Source organism: Poecilia latipinna, unplaced genomic scaffold (assembly GCF_001443285.1).
Source record: "Poecilia latipinna isolate Pla-1442-1.1 unplaced genomic scaffold, P_latipinna-1.0 Scaffold895, whole genome shotgun sequence".
NCBI classification, from domain to species: Eukaryota; Metazoa; Chordata; class Actinopteri; order Cyprinodontiformes; family Poeciliidae; genus Poecilia; species Poecilia latipinna.
The window spans coordinates 26,729-39,206 of NW_015113511.1; the positions used below are offsets into that span (position 1 = coordinate 26,729).

The 12,478-nt window shown below is 38.9% G+C and overlaps 1 long non-coding RNA gene across 1 annotated transcript; it reads left to right on the top strand.

The window, feature by feature from the left end:
- Window positions 1–447: 447 nt before the first annotated feature.
- Window positions 448–11,445, top strand: LOC106957338 (uncharacterized). Its single transcript, XR_001426930.1, has 2 exons — window positions 448–1,159; window positions 9,289–11,445. It is a non-coding gene; the product is annotated as an uncharacterized LOC106957338 (long non-coding RNA).
- Window positions 11,446–12,478: the final 1,033 nt, after the last annotated feature.

Here is a 12,478-nt window from a genome sequence, read left to right on the forward strand (position 1 = left end):
TTAATTCAATGTTAAATTATGATCACAAAGGTTGAATTTATGGTTAAGATCAACGACAGAAGCTGGATCAACCATAGATGTTTTTTTTTGTCAATATATCACACACAAACAGTCAGTAGGAATTTTTATGAACAAGTAAGAAAATGTACAGAAATTAATGACCACCCACCATCCTGTTTTTTTCCATCTGAGCTCTTGATCTCTGCAGCTCCATGAGCCTCTTGGCTGCTTCTCTAATTAAAGTTATTATTGCCAGACTTGTCATTTTATGTCCACATCAAGGTCTTGTTGGTTTTTCTAACTGGAACTGAACAATCAACAATGACATGGTAAAATATCTGGATATAGTTTGTATCCTAACATTGTTTGAAATTTCACCACGATTTTATACCTAACATATCTGCTGCTGGTCTTTGCTCTCTATTGTTTTCTAACAGACCTTTGAAACCCTCACTTAAGAGTTGGATAACATTCACCGATTACGTTCATCCTGAAGCAGCTTGTGGCGCTAGATTTTAACAAGATAAACAAAAAATGATGTGGCCTGACACTTGATAAACCACAGATGTTCCATTCACTTTACAATGATGTACTACTTTGTGATGGTCTGTCAAATGGACTCCGAATAAAGCACAAGGACGTTAGTGGTTGGAACGTGACAAATGCGGAAAAGTTTGAGCAGCACGACAACTTTTCCAAAGGCACAGCAATGGTGCCGAGCCATGGTGCGAGTACGGGAAGAACAGGTTGTTTAGAAAAACCTTTTCCATTCTTTCTTCCTGTGCGAGGCGCAGCCAAAACATTGCACGCTGCTTCTTTGACAGGTTACAGATGATGAGCTGGAGAGGAGCTGCGCCCGCTAGCCTTACTGTAATGAGTGCTAGCCGCTAATTAGCTTGTTGCTGGATGCCAGATATGGTTGGAACCAAAGCCCTGTCACTGGAGCAGAGCAACGAGAAGCAGGAAGAGCTACTCTAATGAGCCCTCAGCGGTGTGTTTACTGTTAACCAGTCATGGCTTTACTCTCGACGTGTCATCTCTCTCTCTCCTCGCAGCGCTCACGCAGACATACACAAGATACTGACGGTTATTTGGCAAAATGTCGACGGGCTATTTTATAACTCATGCGCAAACACATATGGGATATTAAGACATAAAGGTAGGCATAAAGAGACACAGCAGCCAACGCTTATTCAGTCGGCTGCGCTTCCCTTTGATGGGGACCTAATTAATGCCTTTGTGCTGCAACTCTCTGCTATATCTTTAACAAGCAATCTCCGCATTGATATAAGCTTTTATCATACGGTGCTAAGCTGTGGTTGGTTGATACTCATTAAAAAAAAGACAGATTTTGCTCAGTCTGTAAGAATCAGTTTTGTATGTCAATTGTGTCTTTGTTTCCACTTTAGAGGTGCTGCACCTCCTAACAAGGGCAGACAGACTGACTTAAAGGACATCGCCACAGCATTGTTTACCTTTTTCTTTAAGATTGATCGCCGCAGGAGTGAGGGATACCAGTGTCACCAGCTGGCAGGCAATTAAACTTTCTGTGTGTTAGATGGTATACATGTGCATCCACCTGCTTCCATCCACCTGGTCCTCTGCGGTCTTCTAGCAGATGCGCAGACACACGCCGTCTACAGCGGGCTTCAGCCAGTTTGTGCTGGGTTTTGCCTTGAGTCATTTGCAGCAGCCATCAGAGGACGTTTGCACAGGTTGACTGGAGAGTGAGTGAGTGAGTGCTGGCAGTGTTATCCCCCTAGGTTCATTAAGAATACAGACCTGTCAGCTTGAAGTCTGCCAGGATGGATGAGCTTAACATGTTCACACTTCATATTGTAAACACACAAGATACTCAGATACTCACCATGACTATTGATTTTTTTTTCTTCTTCTTCTTCTTCTTCTTCTTTTTATGTTTTACAGTCCAGAGAGATTCTATAATGAAACACTAGAGCTTTGGCACAGTCTACAGAGCAGGGGTCACCAACCTCTTTGCAACTGAGAATTATTTCATGGGTACTTGTGTATTTTTGAAGAGACACCAGTTTCATACACACTGGTATTTTATCAATTAATGATTTATAATTTTTCAGTTTTTGGAACCGTTTTGAAGGATAACTTGTATAGTTTTTGGAAGCGATTTGTTCAGGCTGTGTTAACTATAAGACGTTTGCATGTACAGTAAAATTTGCAGTTATGTTTCTTGGTACATAATTACTGTGAGATTGAAGTACAGTAAAACTGATGTGACAAATAATGAAAGAAATGCACTTTGAAGTGTGCTTAAAATACTCAACACAAATAAAAAAAAAGATCACTATTACTTTTTCAGCATTTCTCTTCTATTGCTATGCAGCAAAACCACCATATGATGAGATTGTCAGGCATTTGTTGCATGGTTAATATTTATTTAATGGACTGTGAAAGTTTGAATGTTCTTAGGTTTAAAGTTTAGTTATTTATTTGAACTAAAATAAAACAAGAAAAACAAAATTGAAAGCTGAACAGCTCTCAGGCTTTTTATGGTAGCGAGTTTGTATGGATACTGCCAATAAACTCTGAATGATACAAGCAGCCCACTATTATTGATAACTAAGTCTAGTTTTTCCAATATTCTTTTAAAAGAATATACACAGCTAATAAATATTTCAAAGCAAAGCGGAAAGTTAGCTGCTTTTAGAGATGTGTTGTAAATATTGCAAAAGCATTAACGTAACATTTAGCATGTCCCAGTGAACCTGCACCTCCTTCATTTAGTGCATTTAGTGTGTTGAAAGTTTTGGCTCTTTTTGGGGTTCTGTCATCTGGAAACTTGAAATTTCCCCCCAACAGGGGTGAGGCGATGGGATTGCAGGCTATTTTTGCCTCTTTGCTCAAAAAATCTGTGAAGTATTTAAAATCTGGATAATCACCTGATCCATCAAGTTCCTCTACAACTCTTCGACTCCACTTGCGAACAATCCATTCAGGCAATTTTTTGATCAATTTATGGTTCTCTTCACAGTCATTGAGGATAGCTAGTCCCTTGACATGTGGAATTGCTTCTTTGCAGCCTTGGAGGAAGTCAGAAAACTCACGTAGCACAAGTGAGTCATTTGCGTTGATCTTTGGCCATCTTGCAAGCCTGTCGCAGAAGGCTTTCTGTATAATAAACGTGTTTCCATATCTGTCTTGTAAGACTTTCCATGCTTCGATGTATGCACTTTCTGAGTCTCGATAAAAGAAACCTTCAACAGCTTTGCGTGCTTCTCCAGCAAGATAATTTCTGAGTTAAAACATCTTCTCACTTGCTGGGATGGGCTTTCTGTCAATAAGAGTCATAAATGACATATTCCAATCAGTAAACCTCAAAGGATCTCCGCTAAATATTGTGGGTTCAGGGACTGGCAAGCGAGTCATACTTAATGAGCTTGCGAATGGTTCAGCTAGATTGGATGTTTCTGGATTTATTGTCACCTCAGGAGATGATTAGTAAGGCTGGAACGATGCAGCATCTGCATTTAAGCAGGGTTTAGCTCTAGAGAAGACAGGGTCAGTTCTGTAATTAATATCTTCAATTTCTTCAACATTGTTTTCACAGTGTTCAAATTCCTCATATGCTCTCACACGAGCTGCCGCTACAGCTATTTCCTTTTCTTCTTTTAACTGTTGCAGTTTTGGTCTTTCTTGTTCCAGCTGTTGTTGCATTTCCACTTCCCTTTGCTTCATTTCTGACAGCATTTTTGACTCTTTAAGTTTCCATTCATTTTCTAATTTTTGGAGTTGTGCTTGCTGTGCTTGAATTTAACCTTGTAGCCTTTGATTGCTCCTCTTTAGCAGCAAGCTCTGCTTGTGCATCTGCCTTTCTGTTATTAATACTAGATGAACTGGAATGTCTGCTTGAACTCTCTGATGACTTTGATGAGTTTATGGTTTCAGTATGAGTGTGACCAAAGATAGATCCATATTCATCTTTGTTTAATGTTTCTCTTACTCATTACTCTTTCTTTCTCAAGGTGACTATTATAATCTTTATCAATAGTCTCTATACGATTGTTTATGAGGTCACAGATTTATTTTGAGTGTAACACAGGCTTCCATCTTTTTGACAATCTCTGCTGTGGTGTTACTGTTACGTAGAATGGGTTCGTACTGCAGTCTTACAGCATCATACTTTGCTTGAATGCTTTCCTGTAAATCATTGAATTCTTCTAATGTACAGAGGGCCTTTAGTTTTTTCCTAGTTTCTCTTGCTACCCACTTCCAAGAATCATAAACTTTGTGGAACACTTTCTCACGTTTTTTGTTCTCTTGGATGTGCATCTCTTGGCCTTTTTCTGTTAATTTTCTTTCTCTGGAACTAGACAGCATGTCAACAGGATTTTCTGTTTTCTCTGTTGGAAGTGACATTTTATTTGCTTTCTGTCTGCTTTGGGTTCACAGAAGACTTGTTTAACTATCCCTTGACACTACGTGTCAAGGGATAGTTAAAAGTTATGATAGTTATGCTGTGAGCTTGTTCTTGTGATTGTCCGTTTTAACTTTATGCTTTATCTTGCCTGTGTGAGATCATTGGTGCGAGAGGAGACAGCTTCGTTCCAGATGGGATGGTGTCAGCTTCACTGCAGAAAGATCTGGTCTCTTGCGTTGAGTTTTCACTGTAGCGGCCTCTCAGATTGAACAGCCAGACGCAGGGAGTTTCAAACGGGTGCAATTTAATCTCAAACTTTCTTTCCATTGACACCGTGAAAACTGTAGTATAAAACAAAAGGATACAGAACCGTTGGACATACTCAGCTCTTGTATAAAACCAACATATCAATATTCAGTTACACACAAAAAGAACACGTTATGTCCTTTAACTCGTCAATATACAGTTTTGTTTAAAAACCACGACATTCTACTGTTTCTTAAATAAACCTATAACATTTCTTATTACAAATCACAATTATACTTATAACTCATTCTGCTTTCCGAGTGCGCTATTTTAAAGATTTTCTCCTGGTTTCTTTATATTCTAACGTTGTCTCATCTTGCAGGGTGTTGCTAAGTAACCACAGAACAAACAAAGAAATCTACCATTCTTTAAAATAAAAGCCTAAATTAACCACTAATGAACCAATGAACAAGGAGAATTTTCCAACTTAGCAGTTATTTACATAGTGATATGTTGTAGTTGTACTGTGTGAAATCCAGTGACAGAAAAATTATTTCAGATTTCTGCTGTTTTGGATTCTTTCATACTTAAATGTTTCACTTCATCAAACTAATTTTAATATCAGTTTTCAGTGAGGACATCTGCTTCCATTAAATGCAAAATGTAATGTAACCAGAGATGGTTTGGGGAAAATGTGCAGAAGGTCTTAGTAATTTTTCGGTCACCGTACTGCTGTAAAAAAAAAAGAAAAAGTAGAAATTAATTAATAAACAAATTCCAATACATACACATACAGAACAGAGTAATCAATAGTTCTGGGTCTTGCGCTGATTAAAAGCAAACTAACAAGATGAGCATTAGCAGCGGTTTGTTTATTAATATGAGATCCCTCTTTATGCATCATGAAATTTGTGCACAGCATGAGATAAAAGCACAAATGTTACATTATCCTCAAGTTTCTCTTCCCGTAAGCTTAAGTGCTGAAAAATCCCAAATTACCTCCTCATGCCACCAAAAGTCCGTCACATTTTTGGCAGCATTGATCCTGGCTGGGTTTCGCATTTGTTTCCTCCCTGCTATGTCCCCAGGAGGGTCAGGACAGATAAGCGTGCTCGGTTATTCATGAAGCTGTCGAACACGGTGACTCGTTAAAGCCGCAGGCAGCTATCGAAAATAAAAACAATATTTATGGAGCAGAAAATAAGCCAGACAAAAACAAGAAATCTCCAACACACCAATTCATTATTATTTTCTGCTTTATTACTTTCCATCCATCCATTATCTCACATGCTTATCCCCAGTGGGGTTGCGAGGGGTGCTGGTGCCAGCGGTCACTGGGTGAGAGGTGGGGTGCATCCTGGACAGGTAATTGTTGAATTATGATAAAAGGTTGTTTTCCAGTTATTGGAATATTCAAAAATAAGGAACACTTCTGTATCTAATATTATTGGAATGTTTGCAACAATAATGCCGTGAAAGTCTTGAGAGAGCTCTTTGCTCTTCCTTTCACAATATGCTTCATGTCCTGTACCTGAAAATAAAAAAAAACATTTTCATCGTTAGGACGTAACATGATTTTAACATTTTGCCCTGATAGGAGACAGGATTAGTTTCTAAATACTGACAAACATGTTTATTTGATCTGTACTTCTTTGATTTATTTTACATTCGTGGATCATCTGAAATGTCACTGACATCTTGTATGGATTTCGTATCAAAAGTCACATTAGAAATATACCATTAAAGCATTCAGTACTCTCAGCTGCTCTGCATGATCCCCTCACACCTTTTAGCAGTGCTCTCTAGCACCTTAGATGCAAGTGGGAAGAATCAGAGAGACTAAAGACACACAACTTGTTTTAGTTCTTAAAGATGTGACTCTAATGCGTTTCTATGTCAAGTATGCACATGCTGCACATATCGCTGTTTCATCTCTGGACCAGAAGCTGCTTCTTGCTGGTTTAATTCTGCACTCACAGAATGCTTGTGCGAGTTTCCCTCCAACTTGATGTGCATCCTGCTCTTCAGCTGGCAGTCTCGGACCTCCTATGTTTCAGGCCAGGTGTTTGTGTGTGTGTGCATTTGCATAGGTGTGTGTGCGTGCATTTGTAAGACAGACTAGACTGTACTTTGGGCTCCTTGCTGTCATTGAGGAAAGCCGATTATGGGACTTGCCAGGGTGTCAGGAACACCCCCTACCAATATTATACAGACTCACAGTTTTCCACTCATCTGTATGGATGCTTCTGCAAAGCTCCATCTCTTCTGCTTCCTGATGCCATCTGGGGATTGAGCCAAGTGTTTGCTCAACAGCTTGATACGAAATGATGTAGTCGCTGCCTTCGTACTATATCTCCAGAATGGTTAAATTTATGTTCGCCTGGCACCTCCAAGCTTCAAATAGGGATCCGTTATCAAGGCTTAGTTTTCTTGATCCAAAAAAAAACTCTGTGTTTAGTACAAATTCAATCTAGACCTGTTGTATGTCTTCAGAATGAATTGATTAATCGGAATTGAATATTAGTAGCTAATCAATATACTGTAATAATGAAAGCTCTTGTAACATGTTAAAGGAAATGTATTTGTCCAACTTTGATCTAATCTGCAGCCTCAAAAGCACCAAGGAATGTCTTCAAATCAGCCTTAAGGCCTTCGTTGTGGAGTGGTCTGTGTTTTAATGACCAGTTCACTTGAAAACACGTGAAATTCAATTCTAACGTTGAATTTTTAATCCCTAAAAATGGATGTAAAAGTCATAACGATCACATAGTTTGATGTTATGATGACACAGAAAAACCTAAGGGTCAACCTTCCCAAATCTTAATGATGGTTGTTTGAGTTGTGTTGTTTAGTGTTAGAAAAGATTAAGGCACAAGGAGACATTTTACTAATGGCATTGTTAAAATTTCCTAATTGGTAGATTTAAAAAAATATAAAAAAATGCTTAATTGCTAGAGTTAACTTCAAAAAGTAAGCTGTATTTTTATTACTATTCTATATTTTGTTATGTTGCAACTACAAACTTCAGAGAATTATGAAATATGTTTCACTTCACATAATTGTGGAGTAGTTGAGAAAAATGTTACTGCTAAAGGTAACCTTAAACATACAGTTAGCTCTATTATAGAAAAATTTAGATCAGATCATATTCATGTATTAAAATGACTCAAAGTCTTGACCTAAATCCAACAAAAAAAGTGAATTGAAAGCATCTGTTGAAGTTGAGATCACTTGGATCTTCGACTCCATAACATAATGACTCTGGGGAGAGAAGTGAAGTCCACACACACACACACACACACACACACACACACACACACACACACACACACACACACACACACACCACATTTTTCTGATTAAATCAATGTATCCTATCTAATAATTACACACTACTTTTTGTTGATCGGTTACATAAAATCCTAACAAAATAGAATACTGTTTGTTTAGGAGATGAAAAACCGTATGACTTATATCGTCATATCTTTCTTCTTGGTGGTGCAGTGGTTCAAACATTTATGTAAAAAAAAGCCAACAAATGGCAGAAAGGTTAAGAGAAAAAAAAAAATCATCTTTGTAAATCTTGAAAAAAGTCAGAAAGCAAACAGATCCAACAAAACTCATACCAATTGTTGACAATATTTCAGAGACACACTCAGACATGATACAGTAGCGCTCTCTCATTACAGATGCATCGTCATCTGTGTTGCCAGGGACATTTGGTGGCAAAGTGACCAGGCTCCCGAGAGTATCCGGTCCACCCAGTACTCCTCAGCACTCGCTAATTATTCTTCACACCTAATCTGAGAAAGAGAAGGAGGAAGGGCAGAAAAGAGTGGCTGAAGAGGAAGAAAGAGGAAAGAAATAAGGAGAAGGAGGAGTGTCTGAGGACCAGTGGGACTTGTTGTGTTTTCTTACAGGAACAATGATTCACATGTAGCCACCACCTGTCCCGTGTTGTCCCTTCTGCTGCTCTCAGCATTGGTGACAGGATGACTGTGTTTGTACAGTATCAGGGCAGCTGGGTTGGGAGTGGCTAGGATGCCTCTTAACATGATGACAGATTGGATTACCATCAGCAGGGCAATGCAAGGAATAATTCTTTATATCCAGGATTTTTTTTTTTTCACAGTTGGGTTAATTTTTGTTGAGTTCGACGATAACATTATTTCAATCCAGAGGAATGAAATAAGGTTACAAAGCAGAGCTCAGGCAAAGTCCTGGAACTGGAGGCATACTTGTTTGATTATTTGTTACTCCTTGAAATCTGAGAAAATTAAATGTACAATTTAGAGTTTCAAATTTTGTTTTATTTTTCAAATAACATACATTATATTGTTTGCATACTTGATGAGTGATAAAATTCATTTTTTTTTATTTTCCTGTACATGTTGTGGTGTAGATTCATTATACAAAGCAGCTAATCAGCACAATTTGTGTTTTTAACTGTTAGGATGTATAACTGTATATTCTTGTCATACAAATGTTATTGGATGAATTATGTTTCTACCACTGATTTCTGCTGCATTATGATGTCAAAATAATTTATTGTGAAGAAAAGAAAATCCTCCCAGCAGCCTTTTTTCTTTTACTTTTCTTGGTTGGTTGATTAAAATATACTTTTTTTGTTGTTGTTTTTACTTTTCCAGAAAGCAACAGACACCCACAAGCCCTCGTCCTCCTCTCCATCCCTCTGAGACTCTGTTTTGGTCCGCTCAACTTTGGACCGATCCTGAGGCTGTGCGGAGACTTGGCCCGGGTGAAATCTCCTTTCAGAGATTCCCTCCATCCCAGCAGCATATGGGCACACGCTTACTCTCCGCCTCTCCTGTCATTCCTCATCCTACTTCATTCTCAGTCAAACCACCGTCAGTCTTCCTACTTCCACCCCGTGACTCCTGAGCAAGCCATTGAACATGATTGCAATTACAATCAAGCGTGCAGGCCTCCTCTGCCACATCCTGTTCAACAGCAACGCACTGTTGTCTCCGTTACTTCCCTTGCTGTCTGTGTGACGTTGTTTCCCATCAGGTTTGTTTCTTTTTGCAAGGGAGATTTGCTCGAAGTAGCTGAAACGCATTTTATTTACATAAAATAACTAAACTAATTGAAAACAATCTGTTGAAACACCTACACAGGTTTTCTAGGCTTTATGGTTTTCACACACAAAAAACTATAAAGGGTGGATGAAGTTATTCAGATTCAAGATTTGATTTTGTTGAGTCATTCAGGAATCAATGAAATCATTGCAGGTAATTGATCATTTCATCCTCACAATTACCTTGATTTCCTTGTTTATCCAGAATGACTTTGTCTTTGAATTCGCTGTAATGATAAGCATGCACATAAGATGAATAGGACGTTGAGCAGACAATTATGATGACAATATAACTTCACAATCAGCAGCAGGCAAAATGGTCAATAGTACAAACGTTGACTTCATTAAAAATAAAAGCTGGATGTATTTCTGTCATGAAGTCCAGAGCTTCAGCTTTATAGAAATTAACAAATCTGCCACATGCAGTTTTTTTCTTCATATTATCACAGCAACATCATTGCTAGAACAATGATGTTGAAGAAATTATTTTGTTACTAAATCAAACTAATCTCTCTCTTGAGACTATAATTGGAGATTACTGGTATTTTATTGTGTGTTATACATTCTGTTTTGCAGTCCTTACCAAGTTTTAAATGTTTGTGTTTGTATGTATGTCTCAAGTTTGGGCCTCTTTTAGACACAATAGGTTTTCTTTATTTGAAAGTGGATGACATGTTTATGAATAAAGTCTGCTCAGACTTAACATTCCCTCATGTATAAATGCTGAACCTTATTAAAATCAGATCTAATCCTCAGTGGGATCTATTTCAACCCTCGAGATAATCTGCAAAACCACCAAAAGTCATGTTTGGGAATAACCGTAAAGCTATCTGTAAGATATTTAATAAAAATCAACTGATCAAAAGCATACAAGCATACAATCCAAAAACATTGAGACAGAACGGCTTCATGATCTTTACAGAAACCTTTATTGTGCTATGATTTTTTTAAAGAAAACCTGACTGATATGGTGGGAGAATCAAATGAGAAGCTACATTCTGTCACCTGTTCATATGTCCGTACATCCAAGAACTTTTTCCTAAGCAAAGTTGAGAGAAATGTGTATAACCATTTAAAACTCCACGATCACATCCTTTCAAGAGGAAAAGCAGCTTTTACTGAATCCCAGACTATTTTTTTTTTTTTATCAGCTGAAAAAAATGCTGTGGGGTTAAGACAGTAGGAGAAACCAGAAGAAGAAAGAAGGGATGCTCAGGATGCCTGGGTGGGCCGCTCTAGTATTAATTAAATTGGAACAGGTTCTGTCGTCTCTGGACAGCGGCTAGCACTCATGTCTCTGCAAGCTGCTGCTGCTGGCCGTGGTTGGGGTACACAAGCAGCTGCTGCCTGCGTGGTGCTGGGTGGCCGGGGCTGCGCGGTTCTGATGCCGCTCGCATCATGCAACGTGGCACTCAGTGTCAAGATGAGGAAGGCTGCCACGAAACAAAAGGGAACGAAAGTCATTTGATGTGGGCTTAAAATTTTTGAGTAACGTAACAAAGCGAAAGTAAATTGACAGCAGACTATAATGTCTCTATTCCTGAAGTCACACATGAATCTGATGTCATTTGTTTCCTAAACGCAGCCAGATGGCGGGTATTCAAGCTGTGTTTTTTTTTTCTTAACTCTATGATGCTCTTTGGAAGCTTGTTGTTGTTGTATTGGAGTGTAAGTATGCAAGTCTCTTTTATATTAAAAGCTTCTGTTACGTACTGCTCCTTTTCTTGCTACTCTGATTGTTTGCCGCAGTTATCTGTAGGCTCCCAAATATAACTTGGGATTCTCAGTCTTTGTCTGTATATGTGTCTTTATATTTGGGGTAAAAACAACCCAACCATGCTGCGAAAGTACAAGGCAGCGGCGAACACAGAACATAAATCCGCTCCGGCACCAGTACAGTCATTCGCTACTGTATACAGAGACCTCTGTTTTTCTGCAAGGGGGAAGAAAAACACTTTGGTTTATGCTGACCCAGGTCTGATCAGAAATGATGTATAGCGTGCAGAAGCAGCAGAGAACTATAATCGCCTGCCCCGGGCTTTTAATACGATTTCTCCCTTTCAATTTGGAGGTCAATTACCGGCAGGTTAAAGACATCATTAAACTGGTGTTTCCTGAAGTGCCTCTTGCTCCCTGTCAAAGTAACTTATGATGCATTGACAGGATTGATTTTAAATGGTTACCAACAGCGTGCCCAGAATGCCTTGGTACAGGCATCTATTTTCATTATGCATCATGTTGCGTCTCTAACAAATCTTTCTCTCTCTCTCTGGAACGAGCGTTGGTGATTTGTCATTGTGGCTTTTTTTTTTTCACCCCTCCTTTACCCCCCCTCCCCCCATCCTGTTTTCAATCTTACATTTTTCACAATCTGGAGACTCATTGGTGGACCAGGCAGGAATTCAGCTGGCACAGAAGTTTTTGATCTAGAGGAAGGTTTCCTGTCCAATTATCTGGCGGTGGTGTGTGTCTCTGAGTTCACTTCTGCGTGTGTCTTTCTGTGAGTCACAGAGTGTTTATCTATGGCTTGGTGCAAGAACAACCCAGAGCATTAGAGGCCTATCTCCATGAACCTTGACTGTGCAGTGGTGACAAGATATTCCACCAACACGCTAAACCGTCATCTGTATGTTTCTGGTCAGCCTTGATGAGCCAACCTGTGGAAACCATGACAATAAAAGGTTGGTCAGGAAAGGTGCTGCACTGTCATCTTTGCTATCAGTTTTATTTTCAGCCCTTAA